Genomic DNA, 16,790 nt, shown 5'->3' on the forward strand with positions numbered 1-16,790 from the left:
GGGGAGTGGGGGGGGGGGAGGGATCGCTGCTCGGGAACTAACTGGGCGTCAGTCGGCAGGTGGTGAGCAATTGCATTGTGCATCACTTGTTTTGTATATTCCAATCCTTTTATTATTATTATTGTCATTTTATCATTGTTATTATTATCATAATTATTTTCTTCCTTTCTGTTCTATTAAACTGCTCTTATCTCAACCCACGAGTTTTACTTTTTTTTTTCCCGATTCTCTCCCCCATCCTACTGGGTGGGGGGGAAGTGAGCGAGCAGCTGTGTGGTGCCTGAATTAGGGTTAGTGTCAGATTTGCTCTTTTGCTATGTCCTAATTTTGTTTTTAAAGCACATAGCTAAGGACTTCAATATATTTTAGATTAAGTGCTTGTAAGTTATACTAAAATGCCTAAGGGAGCCAAAATAACTTATTAAAACCTTGCAAATGTTTTTGACTGCTGCATTCTATTATTTTCTATTCCAGTGGTAGCATACAGCCTCTGCTGCTGATGGGCGGAGTAACACAAACCTCCAGGGCCCATTAGACTTAACTTGTTTACTGCATTGATATCTATATGTTAAATAACAAGAGAGTTCAGGTTATTGAATAATTTAAAATTCAGCTCTAATTAGTGTCATATGACCTGGAAAAGGCCACGGATGATGCCAGGAGCATGCTGTGAAATTCTTATAAATAATTCATAAATGAGATCATTCATTTGCCTGGATGTCTTGTTAAATGCAGAAGTTTGTAAGTAATAACTGATGATATAACACCTGTAAGTATTTAGTTCATATGCTGGAAGGTAATCTGCCTTGATGATCTTCTAGCAAAACCTGCCAGAGTACGAGAGTTAATTGCACTAGGGAGAATGCACTACATTTATTTGGGATGGGCTTTGGCAAGGCATACTGTGCAGATGTTGCATTATGCATTCTCTATCAGCTAGACAACTATTCTGTGTATGCCCATGTTAAAAATGCAGCTCATCACTCTTCTGCCCTTATTTCACATGAACTCCAAATGCACTGGGAAATGGTAGTGACCTGCTCTGCTCACAAATAGTATAGGTTTTGAAATATTTATTTAGGTCTTGAACTACTGATTCTTCAGTAAAATAAAGGGCAGAAGTAAATAATTGAAGCCAGAAGATTGTGATTTTTAGTTTTTATAATGTTGGCAGCACATTGAATGTTAATAGTTAGACCTGGTGCTGTCAAGATTAGTATAGTGGCATTTTTCTATAGTGCAAACAGGAACGATATAGTTTTGTTTCGGAAAGCAAACGTTTGCTTAATTTTAGTGGTCAGGTATTGCATTGCCATATGTAGGTACTGTTTAGGCTTAATGGGCATTCTGCTCACAGTGACTTCCAAGACTCAACGTACAGGCGCCTAGCTTTAGTTTTCTTGGAGCACTGTATTATTAATAACTGCCTTATCAGCCAGAGTAAAACCAGTTTGCTGATCTGAAATGGAAGCATTTGTTAGAGATTATCTACAATATTTGTGTACCTGGAGAAGAAGGGTGGCATGTTTATGAATTCAAAATACACACTTAAAGCTGAGTGCCAGCAAATGTTCACATGCCACTTTGAAAGCAGGTTTTTTGTGCACCTGGCATCCCAGCTCAAATCCTCTTAACAAAGAGGAGAAAAAAATTGAAGGCAACAGAAACATAAGAGGGGTTCCTCTGCTGTCAGCTAGCAGCTATAGATTCACTTTTTTTGTGATGTGATCCTATTTTATTATTTTTATTTTTTTTGCTACACCTGTTCAGTATATTGAGTTCAGTAGATTTTTACAGGAAAAATACAGGCTTGTGACTGTCAGTCACATATTGTTTCTTTGATTTGAGACCACTTGTTTTATTCAGTGGAATATGGCAATCATAGCTATACATAATTACTACAGAAAATGGTGCTTTATTTCTTGCTTGAAAAATGGTCAGTTTATCTTCAGAGTTATCTACTGTATTTATCTTAGGTATTGACAGAGACAGTTGCTGAACTGTTATCTGGGCACTTTGTAATGACTGATATTAGGTTACTTATGGTAGAAATTTTAATAAAGGATTATATGATTTAAAGAAAAAAATATGATAGACTTCAGTAGATCCTACTAATTTACTTTAAAATCTTTACCTTCTACATTCTCCTTGATAAATTCTTACAGACTCTTGGAAAGAATAGCTCATTAATCACAAGTAATGCACTTCAAATAGTCCTATAATTTGAAATAATTGTTCTTAAAATGGCATTTCTGTTGCCCCAATATCCTACCGAAGCTTATTTAGAATATATTCTCCTCATTCTAGTGACAAGAGCAAGTGCTTATACTGTGGACAGACTTGAAAACCTAAACCCAAGCTTTATTCAGATGAGACCTGTACATCAACAATGCACGGTGGTGACTGAGTTCCAGGTTTAGGAACTCAGCTAGGTCACTAATACGTGCCCTTGATGCTCTTTAAGGTGTCCCTGTGTATGGTAGCCTCTCATTTGTCCATTTAGAAATTTTTGCTTCATCTTTAAATATCTTTAAATCTCTGTATTTCTCCTCTGGTTGCTGCTTTTGTTCATTGTTCTTGGCTTCCTCCAGGGTCTCTGCTCAGATCAGCACAATGGACTAGTTCTGAACCTACATGTTCTTCCTCTGTTTCTACCCCACCAAAAGAAACCCCGGAGCTGAAAATCCAACTTAGAGAAATGTTCTCAAGATACAATTGAGAACAATTTTAGTTCATTGTCTCTTTTTCTGTATTCAAATACATTTCAGCTACAAACTACAAAGCCAGGTGCTATGGGTTAAACTCTGACCCTGTTAACATCTATAGGAATGTTGCTGTTCACTGTAACAGCACTGTATTTTGCCCAGTGTATGCAAGGACCCTAGCTTTTGTCTTCAGCATGCAAGACTTATGGAGGCAATGATTTTGGGCTGTTTCTTAAACATGTTTTGTACATGCAGAGCTACCAGTAAAATCTGTCAGGACCTTGCCTGTGTTCAGATTGTAAGATCTGATCAGTTACTAGTTCATGCCTTGCAGTACAAAGCCCTGTGTGCTGGAGTCAGTCTGTAAATGTGTCTCCTCTGCCAGCACTGTGAATTAACACTGCAGAGCATACAAGTTGCATTTAATAAGAATTTGCAGAGATCATAATGCTACATGCATAAAGCTGGTGTGCTGTTTGTCTGTTTGTAGGAAGTTTTAAGGACCGGATGTTTGTTTAAGATCTGCTCTGCATCCCTGAGCAAAAATTACTGGGACTGCAGTAAAGATTTTGTACAGCTCTGTGACGGTCTGACAAATTCAATGTCTCAAACATCCGTTAAAGAGCTTTGCTGGAGAAAACGGCCTCTGTAAAAATGCTGGAGTTTTGTGAACAGGACAATGTGGCCGGAGGAGAGGGCCCCACGGAGGGTGGGAACGCACTTCTCCAAAGCCCCAATTCCTTATCTTAAGTGACCAGGAGAAGGAACACAATTTATGCCTTCCTGGAGGAAGAAGGCCCCACGGAAGTTGGGACTGTGCTTCTATCTTAAGCGGTCATGCCAGCAGGAAAAGAGAGGCAACTCCACAATGAACCCCCCCCCAAAGCTCACTGACCGATTCCAGTGAACCCCAGGTGTGGGAACTGCGCATGTTGAGATCATCAACTAACACACTATAAAAAAAGAGAGAACGAGTCCTCAGTGCGCGCCCTCCGGAACTGGATCTCTACGCTGGCTGGACCAACGCTGGACCCAGGACTGGTGAAACCCTTCTCTTCTCTCTTTCTTTCTTTCTTTCTTTCTTTCTCTCTCTCTCTCATTCTCTCTCTCCCTCTTTTCCTCCTCTCTTTTCCACAGTCCCTACACCTCATCCTTTTAAACATAAACCGTTGACCAAGTCTGAGACTAGGAGTGGATCTAGCTGCCCCTGGGCTCCTCTTTGAGAAGGAGTCCAGAAAGCAAGGGGGTCTGCTCTGAACCTCGTGACTCAACGGGAGGGCTCTCCTTCTGATACAGTTTCATGTTCCTTTTTCCATTTCTTTTTCTACACCTCCCTTGTCTTTTCAAACAGCGGCTTAATGACATGTTGCAAGGTTCATATTGATAAGTTCATGTGTACTTGGACAAAGTTAGCTAGGTTGAATAAATGTTGATTGTTGTTTGAACTCCCCTGGTGTCGTTTCACCTTAATTCTGACAAAGGAAATCCACGAACCTAAGTCGCTCCAACTTTGGGACGCGACAAGCTCCCCACGTCTTCCTCTTTAAACCCTCTGTTGTGGTTTAACCCCAGCCAGCAACTAGGCACCACACAGCCGTTCACTCACTCTCCGCCACCAGTGGGGTGGGGAAGTGAATTGGAAAAAAAAAGTAAAACTTGTGGGTTGAAATAAGAACAGTTTAATAGACCAGAAAAGAAGAAACTAATAGTGATAATAATAATACTAAAATGACAATAATAATAATAAAGGATTGGAATATACAAAACAAGTGATGCACAATGCAATTGCTCACCGGCCGCCAACCAATGCCCAGTTAGTTCCCGAGCAGCGATCCCTCCCCACCCAACTCCTCCCAGTTTATATACTAGGCATGACGTCACATGGTATGGAATATCCCTTTGGCCACTTTGGGTCAGCTGTCCTGTCTGTGTCCCCTCCCAACTTCTTGTGTCCCTCCAGCTTTGTCGCTGGCTGGGTATGAGGAGCTGAAAAATTCTTGACTTTAGACTAAACATTACTTGGCAACAACTGAAAACATCAGTGTGTTATCAACATTCTTCTCATACTGAACCCAAAACACAGCACTATACCAGCTACTAGGAAGAAAGTTAACTCTATCCCAGCCGAAACCAGGACAGGGAGGGCAATTCTCATTAATGTCACTTAATGCGAGTGGGGTTTTTTTATTCCTTTAGAAGAAGGAGGTCACATTAGGCAGAAGACTGAGTTCCAATTTCACACGCCTTTGATAGCTACTCAGTACTTTGCAGTGTCTAACCCCAAAGAAAAATTAACTGTTGGGAGTCAGAAGCTAGTCAACTTTTTTAGCAATTTGTGGTTCTCTGTTAATGCTTTAATTGAAAGCTACAGCTGGATGGTAGAGGCTGCAGGGAAAATGGACAGACATTTACATTCATCTGGTCAGATGAAACCAGAGCATGCCATGACAGACCTGTAAGATGCAGGCCAGGTGAAAGGGAAAAGCAAAAGAAATTTCCTTAAGACCCACCTACTACTGTGAACCTAAAGATGCACAAGCATAAGGAATTGGGTAATTTTACAAGATGAGTTTAAGAAATATATTGCCTATAGGACACATGGAAACCATGATGGACCATGATGGAACAGCTGTGCTTTCCCCTCTGTGGAGCTCTTCCAGGCTTGCTGTATGGTATTTAAAGATACAACTTCCTTTAACTGAGGTTTAAACAACCAACCAACCTCAGACTGCTCCTTGCAACATATGGAGGTAATAAGACTTGATCAGATGTGAAACTCTTGCATGGAAACAAAGAGATATTAAAAAATAGCTCAAACAATCTTTAGAAGGTGTGGAATGATTGCTGAAGGTGACTTATCAATATGACACCCCCCCACACACACTTAAGGGAAGGTGAACCTCCAGGGTGGAATGCAGTGGATATGCAAGAAATCTGTTCCATAATAATTCCCTAAGCAACTTAACCTTCAACTTTAGATGTTAGCAACACCAGGGGAGCTTGGTATGCTGACTCTGTGATATCACTGCAGGGATGGGGAACTGGAACTACTGGAACAAGAATGGAAGGTCCCTGCATTGAATCCACTGAAGCAAGGAGGTGAAACAATGGGGGTTCTGTCAACGCTATGGCTTTACTTCTGATTTATATCATAAGTGCCCAGTTCTGGAGTAGTGACACGCTAAATCATGTTCTCTGGGTGAACTTTGCTCATTATAATCTCATTATAATACCAAAACACACCTCCATCCCAAAAGCTACCCGCCTCCAAGGTGCAACCACCCCTCACTGAGCATGTACTCTGAATTTTCTCTAGCATATACCTTTAAAAGTAAAGCGAGAGAACTTTATACCAAAGTAAAGGTATGTATGACTAGAGTCACTCAAGCTCCACCTAAAAAATAAGAAAATATAAAGGGGCTTAAGAGAGGAGGAATGTTAGGGAAGATACCATCATAGACAAGTCGGGAGGACATCGCTGACTTCTGGGATCAGTCAACGGGCTGAACCTCTCTTCCCCCCCATAGGGACGCCTACTGGGTAAGATTCGAACCCTCGGTTATACCGAGTGCTTCCTTGGGAAACTTAGACATCTCTATAGAGTTTTTCCATAATTTAGTGTGCTTGTAGTCGACTGTATTATTATTTGCATGTGCTTTGCAGATAGTGTATTTACCACGGGCAATCCAAAAGAACCTGTACTCCTGTTGCTTTAATAAACTGCGCTGCTCATTAATCTAGTCATGATAGTTCATTAACGCAACCAAACTCTCTAAGTCTGGTAATTCTTGTGCATTGAACACAGCTAAGCTGAGAGTGCAGTACGATATTAAGTGCATCCATCATCGTGATAGTTCAGCATATTGAACGCGACCGGACTTACAGTGTTGAATTGGACATAACTCAGAAATTAAACCTAGCCGCCCCACCCCTCTGACATCTGAGGATAAGATGGAATGCAAGGGGGTTTATTTTCTGCCAAACTTCTTTACGATTTAACGCAACGGAAGGATGTCCTGGTTTCGTCTGGGATAGAGTTAATTTTCTTCTTAGTAGCTGGTACAGTGTGTTTTGGATTTAGTGTGAGATTAATATTGATAACACGCTGATGTTTTAGTTGTTGCTAAGTAGCGCTTATCCTAAGTTAAGGATTTTTCAGTTTCCCATGCTCTGCCAGCAAGCCGGTGTACAATCAGGAGGGAGGGAGCATAGCCAGGACAGCTGACCTGAACTAGCCAAAGGGATATTCCATACCATAGAATGTCATGCTTGGTATATAAACTAGGGGGAGTTGGCCAGGAGGCACGGATCGCTGCTTGGGCATCGGTCAGCAGGCGGTGAGCAATTGCATTGTGCATCACTTGTCTTTTCTTGGATTTCATTTCCTTTTTTTTTTCATTATATTCCTTTTCATTACTATAGTTATTATTCTATTTTATTATTATTATTGTTAGTATTATATTTTATTTTACTTTAGTTATTAAATCGTTCTTATCTCAACCCTTAAGTTACTTGTTTTTTTCAATTGTCCTCCCCATCCCACAGGGAGCGGGGGGAGTAAGTGAGCAGCTGTGTGGTGCCTAGTTGCTGGCTGGGGTTAAACCACAACAAAGGGTTTAAAGAGGAAGACGTGGGGAGCTCTACGAAAACTTTAATGCAGTCCCAGTAATTTTTTCTCAGGGATGCAGAGCAGATCTTAAACAAATATCCAGTCCTTAAAACTTCCTACAAACAGAAAAACAGCACACCAGCTTTATGCATGTATCATTATGATCTCTGCAAATTCTTATTAAATGTTTGTATGGAGCGCACCATTGTCCTATGCCAATTCACTGGCGATAATGACGTGAAAAGATGAAGTGGCACCGACGGTGGATGAAGAGGCTCGCCAATTCTGGCAATACAAAGAAAATCTCTCTTCCTCCCTACAAGCCTGCATCTCGGCTGAGGAGAAGCTGTCCGAGGATTTCCAGCAATTCAAAGAGGAGATGTCCTATTGCCCACCTGTAAGGACCAATGTCTCAGCTATTAGGAGTGAGCATTCTTCTGCCCAAGAGAGAGAATATAGAAGGTACACACCACGAGGTGCCCTGTGGTTTTACCTATGTGATCATGGAGAGGACATGAGGAAATGGGATGGAAAACCTACCTCGGTCCTAAATGCACAGGTCCATGAGCTGAGAGGAAAAACCACCACAAAAGGGGACTCTACCAAGAAAAATGCCGCTCCAGTTTCCAAACAGAGTAGAAGGGCTGATCTTATTTCTGATCCTCTTGAAGGGACTCCTGAGCCAATTTTACAAGAAGTGGGTAATGGATACTCTGACCAGGATTAGAGGGGCCCTGCCTCCAGCCAGGTGGAGGAAAGGGATAACCGGGTCTATTGGACTGTGTGGATTTGATGGCCTGGCACGTTAGACCCACAGGAGTACAAGGCTCTTGTAGACACCAGTGCACAGTGCACTCTAATGCCATCAAGTTATAAAGGGGCAGAACCCATCTGTATTTCTGGTGTGACAGGGGGATCCCAAGAGTTAACTGTATTGGAGGCTGAAGTAAGCCTAACTGGGAATGAATGGCGGAAACACCCCATTGTGACTGGCCCGGAGGCTCCGTGCATCGTTGGCATAGACTACCTCAGGAGAGGGTATTTTAAGGACCCAAAGGGGTATTGATGGGCTTTTGGTATAGCTGCCTTGGAGACGGAGGGCACGGAACAGCTGTCTACCCTGCCTGGTCTCTCTCAAGACCCTTCGATTGTGGGGTTGCTGAGGGTTGAAGAACAACAAGTGCCAATTGCTACCACGACGGTGCACGGGCAGCAATATCGCACCAACCGAGACTCCCTGATTCCCATCCACATGTTGATTCATCACGTTGAGAGCCAAGGAGTGATCAGCAAAACTCGCTCACCCTTTAATAGTCCCAATGGCCAGTGCAGAAAACTAATGGGGAGTGGAGACTAACAGTTGACTATTGCAGCCTGAATGAAGTTACGCCACCGCTGAGTGCTGCCGTGCTGGATATGTTAGAACTTCAGTACAAACGAGTCAAAGGCAGCCAAGTGGTACGCCACATTGCTAACACAGTTTTCTCAATCCCTCTGGCAGCAGAGTGACATCCACATTTTGCTTTCATTTGGAGAGGAGTCCAGTTCACTTGGAATTGACTGCCCCAGGGGTGGAAACACAGCCCCACCATTTGCCATGGACTGATCCAGACTACAGTAGAGAAGGGTGAAGCTCCGGAACACCTGCAATACATTGATGACATCTTCGTATGGGGCAACACAGCAGAAGTGTTCGAGAAAGGGAAGAAAATAATCCAAAGCCTTCTGAAAGCCGGTTTTGCCATAAAAGAAAGTAAGGTCAAGGGACCTGCACAGGAGATCCAGTTTTTAGGAATAAAATGGCAAGATGGACGTCGTCAGATCCCAATGGATGTGATTAACAAAATAGCAGCTATGTCTTCACCGACTAATAAAAAGGAAACACAGGCTTTCTTGGGTGTTGTGGGTTTTTGGAGAATCCACATTCCAAATTACAGTCTGATTGTAAGCCCTCTCTGTCAAGTGACCCGGAAGAAGAACAATTTTAAATGGGGCCCTGAGCAACAACAAGCCTTTGAACAAATTAAACGGGAGATTGTTCATGCAGTAGCCCTTGGGCCAGTCTGGCAGGACAAGACCTTATCGCTCTCCACAACTACCTGAAAGGAGGTTGTAGAGAGGTGGGTACTGCTCTCTTCTCTCAAGTAACTAGCAATAGGATGAGAAGAAATGGCCTCAGGTTGCGGCAGGGGAGGTTTAGATTGGATATTAGAAAAAATTTCTTTACTGAAAGGGTTGTCAGGCATTGGAACAGGCTGCCCAGGGAAGTGATGAAGTCACCATCCCTGGAGGTCTTCAAAAAATGCATAAACGTGGCATTTCAGAACATGGTTTAGTGGGCGTGGTGGTGTTGGGTTGACGCTTGGACTTGATCTTAGAGGTCTTTTCCAAACTTAATGATTCTATTCTATCCTATTCTATTCTATTCTAAGAAGACGTTAAAAATGTGCTCTATACCGCAGCCGGGGAGAATGGCCCTACACGTAGTCTCTGGCAAAATGCACCGGGGGAGACCGGAGGCCGACCCCTGGGGTTTTTGGAGTCGTGGATACAGAGGACCCGAGGCCCACTATACTCCAACTGAAAAAGAGATATTGGCAGCATATGAAGGAGTTCGAGCTGCCTCAGAAGTGGTTGGTACTGAAACACAGCTCCTCTTAGTACCCCGACTGCCAGTGCTGGGCTGGATGTTCAAAGGGAGGGTCTCCTCTACACATCATGCAACTGATGCCACGTGGAGTAAGCGGGTTGCACTGATCACACAACAGGCTCGCACAGGAAACCCCAGTCGCCCAGGAATTTTGGAAGTGATCATGGACTGGTGTGGCAGTACATCCCGCCCCCCCACCTCCTGCCAGCAGGAAATGAAACTTCTCCAGGAAGGGAGAAGGGGAAGGAAACCCTGGAGGCTGCAGGTTGAAATTTGAACTGGCCAATCGAGATGTGCCAGGTGCACCAAGGTGACCCTCCTAGCCAATAGAATTCAATGACCACAGGTCAGATTCGACAGGGGTATAAACGGGGTCCCGCCAGAGGACACGTTGGCAGTCCTCCTTGGAGCAGCGGGTCTGCAGTCGGGGACTCCCCCTTGGGTTGGGGCACCACCTGCGGTAACTCCTCAAGGGAGAGAGCCCTCAGCTTTTAGGTGAGTGATATGCGCATTTTGAGCCATCACTTTAATTCTTGGGGATTCTTAAGTCGGCCGTGTAGTATTAATTCTCATTACATCATTGAGCCTGTGGTTTTATAAAATGTTACTGGACTTCTAACTAACTTTTGCTGAAGAATAAATCTGAGTTTTAACACCTGTTGGATTTGGTTAGTCATGCATCCGTAACAACTGGCCAGAAGGCAAAGATTTTGGAATATCGCCAGAGGAGGAGGTGACATGTGCTGAAGAGGCCCCACTGTATAATAAACTGCCAGAAAATGAGAGGCAATATGCCCTGTTCACTGATGGGTCCCGTCACATTGTGGGAAAGCATCAGAGGTGGAAGGCTGCTGTATGGAGTCCTATAGGACAAGTCACAGAAACTGCTGAAGGAGAAGGTGAATTGAGTCAGTTTGCAGAGGTGAAAGCCATCCAGCTAGCGTTGGACATTGCTGAAAGAGAGAAGTGGCCAGTGCTCTATCTCTATCCTGACTCATGGATGGTGGCAAATGCCCTGTGGGTGTGGCTACAGCAATGGAAGCAGAGCAACTGGCAGCGCAGAGGTAAACCCATTTGGGCTGCCGCACTGTGGGAAGATATTGTGTCCCAGCTAGAGAATCTGGTTGTAAAAGTACGTCACGTATATGCTCATGTACCCAAGAGTTGGGCCACTGAAGAACATCAAAACAACCAACAGGTGGATCAGGCTGCCAAGATCGAAGTGGCCCAGGTGGACCTGGACTGGCAACATAAGGGTGAGCTATTTATGGCTCTGTGGGCCCATGACACCTCAGGCCATCAGGGAAGAGATGCAATATATAGATGGGCTCGTGATCGAGGGGTGGACTTGACCATGGACATTGTCGCACAGGTTATCCATGAATGTGGAATGTGTGCTGCAATTAAGCAAGCCAAGCGCTTAAAGCCCCTGTGGTATGGAGGGCGATGGCTGAAATATAAATGCGGCGAAGAAAGAGACTTGGGACGATAATAAGCTGGTTCGCAGAAGCAGCAATAAAGACCTCTTTATTGTCTCTTACAGCATATTTATATGTTACTAAAACAGGAGCGCATATCCAGCTCAGCAGGATGTTTGCCAGTCTTCAGAACAATTAAAGATAAACATACACTCCACACGCGTACTCGTGACTGTCTTCATTCATGTCTCCTCAGGCATAACTCCAGGCAGTTTTCCGACCTGACCTTGTAAAACTAGTTCTTGAAAGGCTTGGCAAACATGCAGCACAGCAAGATCTAATATTCAGTCTTGATTCAAGTGCCAGATATTTGGAGCTGCTCCCACATATAAATATGGGGAAGCCTGGCAGATTGACTATATCACACTCCCACAAACTCTCCAAGGCAAGCGCCATGTGCTTACAATGGTGGAAGCAACCACCAGATGGCTGGAAACATATTCTGTGCCCCATGTCACCACCCAGAACACTATCCTGGGCCTTGAAAAGCAGGTCTTGTGGTGACACGGCACCCCAGAACGAATTGAGTCAGACAACGGGACTCATTTCCGAAACAACCTCATAGACACCTGGGCCAAAGAGCATGGCATTGAGTGGGTGTATCATATCTCCTATCATGCACCAGCCTCTGGGAAAATTGAGTGATACAATGGACTGTTAAAGACTACATTGAGAGCAATGGGGGGTGGAACCTTCAAACACTGGGATACACGTTTAGCAAAAACCACCTGGTTAGTCAACACCAGAGGATCTGCCAATCGGGGTGGCCCTGCCCAGTCAGAACTTTTACGTACTGTAGAAGGGGATAAAGTCCCTTTAGTGCACATCAAAAATATGTTAGGGAAGACAGTCTGGGTTACTCCTGCCTCCGGCAAAGGCAAACCCATTCGTGGGATTGCTTTTGCTCAAGGGCCTGGGTGCACTTGGTGGGTGATGCGAAAAGATGGGGAAGTCCGATGTGTGCCTCAAGGGGATTTGATTTTAGGTGAGAATAGCCAGAATTAAACTGTATGGTATTAGTTGCTATATAACCCTGCTACCGTATGTTATCCTTACTATAATTGTTATATGCTATATCCATAGTACTACAGTAAGAATCAGATTAAGCAAGAATGAACTGTGATAAAATTGAGCGAAGCGCAGTAGTGATGGAACCAGAACTGACTCCAGGATGCAACAGTCCAGCAGTGCACACCATCCTCCTGCTGCATCCAATGTCACCCGCTCGCCATACAGCACTGAAGCCCAGTCCTGCTCTACCGACTGAGAGGACTTTGCACCATCCCTCCTGCCCAGAAAGACTGGTATGATAGATGGAGTCCAAAGTCGGGGACTAAATGAACTCAACAAACATTTTATAAACATGGCCCATAAACTAAGGGAATGATATCTCTGTGTGTGTATACATGTATATATATATATCTCTATCTCAAAGCGATGGAAAAGGTGGTGGTGATTGACCGGGATGTAACTGAAGGTATGGGAACTGAGCATGATTTGAATGGTATAGAGTAAGGGGTGGATACTGTCCTGTTTTCGGCTGGGATAGAGTTAATTTTCTTTCTCATAGCTGGTATAGTGCTATGTTTTGGATTCAGTATGAGAAGAATGTTGATAACACACTGATGTTTTCAGTTGTTGCCAAGTAATGTTTAGTCTAAAGTCAAGGATTTTTCAGCTCCTCATGCCCAACCAGCAAGAAGGCTGGAGGGGCACAAGAAGTTGGGAGGGGACACAGACAGGACAGCTGACCCAAAGTGGCCAAAGGGATATTCCATACCATGTGACGTCATGCCTAGTATATAAACTGGGGGGAGTGGGGAATTGCTGCTCGGGGACTAACTGGGCATTGGTTGGCAGGTGGTGAGCAATTGCATTGTGCATCACTTGTATATTCCAATTCTTTATTATTATTGTCATTTTAGTATTTTTATTATTATCATTATTAGTTTCTTGCTTTCTATTCCATTAAACTTCTTATCTCAACCCACGGGTTTTACTTTTTTTTTCCGATTCTCTCCCCCTTCCCACTGGGTGGGGGGAAGTGAGTGAGTGGTATCCCTTGCTGCCCTCCATCATACATGGCCTGAACACAGGTGGCTTTTTGCACTCCCTCTGTTAACTCCGATAGTCCCTTTACCTGGATAGTAACAGGTTCTCCTCTCTCCTTGGGGTCCACACCCCCAGCCCAGTAGGCTACTCGGGACGTTATTGACTGATCACCCACCGGTCCATCACTCAGAAACACTCCCGGTCCCCAGTAACCTCTTGCTTCATCATCACTCAACAGTATCTGATCCCCCCCCCGTTAAAGAAACTCTCCACAAATACTCAGTTTCGGTTTCACCCGGCTTATGCGAAAACTTAGCTTGTAACTCACTGAGTTCGGGTCCCGACCAAGGGGTTGTGCGAATAGTGGTTCGGGGGCTCCCACTGTGTGGACCTGTGTGCCTTTCTGTTTTAATACGGGGTCGCACATCCCTTTCCTCCAATTCTTCTAACTCTTCAGAGCTGTTTTCATCAGCGTCTCCCCAGATGTCCCCATCCCAATCCTCAGGGTCCGTATCTGTGATTAACTTTCAGATTTGGGTAATACTGGGGGGCTTTTTTGCTTGTGCCAGCATAATTTCAATCTTTCGTTCCAATAAATGCATCTGCTCCTTTCCTCGTCCCAATTCCACCTTCAGACAATCTAGTTCCCCTTGCTTTTGAGCAGAATCACTCTTTTGGTTTTGTGCTTGAATCAAGCAGGCACCCAGGAGGGCACACATAATGCCTTTGCCTTTGCTGTTTCGACTACTTCCGTGGCATAGTTCTATCCTCTCCGCGACCACTGCTGGGTTGGACCACTTCTTCACCCATTCCATCTCTGGGGGAAAAGGGCTACAGCTGTGCTTCCATCATAACTCCTCTATTACACCATCCTGCCAACTACGCCAATTTAAAATGTTATGGAGGCATGCACAATCAAATCCAACAGGTGTTAAAACTCAGATTTATTCTTCAGTAAAAGTTAGTTAGAAGTCCGGTAACATTTTGTAAACCACGGGCTCAATGATGTAAAGGGAATTAATACTACACAGCCGTCTTAAGAATTCTTAAGATTTAAAATGATGGCTCCAAAATGCGCATATCACTCACCTAAAAGCTGAGGGCTCTCTCCCTTGAGGAGTTACCTCGGGCGGTGCCCCGACCCAAGGGGGAGTCCCCGACTGCAGACCCGCTGCTCCGAGGAGGACTGATTCCAACATGTCCTCCGACAGGACCCCGTTTATACCCTTGTCGAATCTGATCTGTGGTCGTTTAATCCCTATTGGCCAAGAAGGTCACCTCAGTGTACCTGGCACGTCTCGATTGGTCAGTTCAATTTTCAGCCTGAGGCCTCTAGGGTTTGGGTTTTTTTCTCTTCTCCCTGCCTGGAGAAGTTTCATTTCCTGCTGAGGGGAGTGTACTGCCACAGGGGGGAGTGAGAGAGTGGCTGCGTGGTGCTTAGTTGCTGGCTGGGGTTAAACCACAACAAACATATTGTAACTGTGAAATAACATTAAAGTTTCTCTGCCTTGTTTTGAAGTCTTTAAATGTCAGTGTCATTTCTGAGACCATCAGGGTAGATTTAATGGCGGTCAAGGTCAACAACTGCTAACTGGTGCCTCTCTTTTAGGGCCTTCAGGGACTCTTAATAGAGTCTTAGCCATGAAGTTAATTTGTGATATGGGCCTTTTTTATTAAACCTCCTCCTGAAGATTATTTTGTACCATCTTCATTTGTGTGCTTAGATTTCTTAACATTCTCTTGTCTCTTCAGTCAATAAAACAAACTGCTAAAATAAAGAAATTCTCACTTATTTCATCTTTTGAGTCTTCTTTTTTTGTTCTTTTTTACTTCTGTTTATGGGCTGACGAAAGGTAGGTGTATGCTTTTTATAGACCACCCTAAGATGCCAGTTCTGATAGGATCCTCTAAGAATACATTCAGGTCTGCCAACTTCTGCTGTCCTAGGGGGCTGGGAAACTGGCCATCTTGAAAGCCTTTTTCTGTTGGTGCCCTAAATGCTATGCTAGCAGAAGCGGGTGAGTTGGGAAATGAGAGACAGAATGTAACCACAGGATTCTCTTACTTTCCCTTGTCTGTAATATTTCTTCCTGTTGCTGGTCATCCCTTTATGTATTGTTGTTGTGGTTTAACCCCAGCCAGCAACTAAACACCACGCAGCTGCTCACTCACTTCCCCCCCACCCAGTGGGATGGGGGAGAGAATCGGAGAAAAAAAGGCAAAACTCATGGGTTGAGATAAGAACAGTTTAATAGGACAGAAAGGAAGAAACTAATAGTGATAATAATAATACTAAAATGACAATAATAATAATAAAGGATTGGAATATACAAAACAAGTGATGCACAATGCAATTGCTCACCACCTGCTGACCAATGCCCAGTTAGTTCCCGAGCAGCGATCCCTCCCCACCCAACTCCTCCCAGTTTATATACTGGGCATGACGTCACATGGTATGGAATATCCCTTTGGCCACTTTGGGTCAGCTGTCCTGTCTGTGTCCCCTCCCAACTTCTTGTGCCCCTCCAGCCTTCTTGCTGGTTGGGCAGGAGAAGCTGAAAAATTCTTGACTTTAGACTAAACATTACTTGGCAACAACTGAAAACATCAGTGTGTTATCAACATTCTTCTCATACTGAACCCAAAACACAGCACTATACCAGCTACTAGGAAGAAAGTTAACTCTATCCCAGCCGAAACCAGGACAATCGTCTAATTTATATTAAAAGGGCTTTGTAGTCTTTATTTGTCTAGAAAACATTGCAAATAAGCATGGCACGCTACAAATAATAAATAACAAAACTCCATCTTTTTGGCAGCATGTTGCATTTCTGCTCAGTTGCCCTGCCAGCCCTTCTGACTGTAAAATATTTTGATGTCCTGCACTTTTCACCCAGTCCAAGCACCAGACTTTCCTCAGACATTTAGCATTGACATTAATGCAAATGCCTCCAACTCACTGGGCCCTTTGGGGCAAAACATGACATCCTTGGCTTTCAATCAATCACATAGAGAGGATATATTTGTATCCACAAAACTGGAAATAATAAAATATCAGTATTCAGGTGCTAATCCATGTTAATTTACATTCTGTGAAGTCTACAAGAAACTTGTAATTGGTTGTCTTGAAGGGAAGCATAGTATATTTGGTATTTTGTTTATTTATAAAAAAGAATTTAAATTATACATATAAACACTGCATAGATTTGGATTATATATATCTTCTAATAGTTGCTGGATGCTTGCTTGCATTCCTAAATTCTAGTGTTTTGGGGCTTGCTGACTGTCTTCCACTC

This window comes from Harpia harpyja, chromosome W (assembly GCF_026419915.1).
Source record: "Harpia harpyja isolate bHarHar1 chromosome W, bHarHar1 primary haplotype, whole genome shotgun sequence".
Taxonomy (NCBI): Eukaryota; Metazoa; Chordata; class Aves; order Accipitriformes; family Accipitridae; genus Harpia; species Harpia harpyja.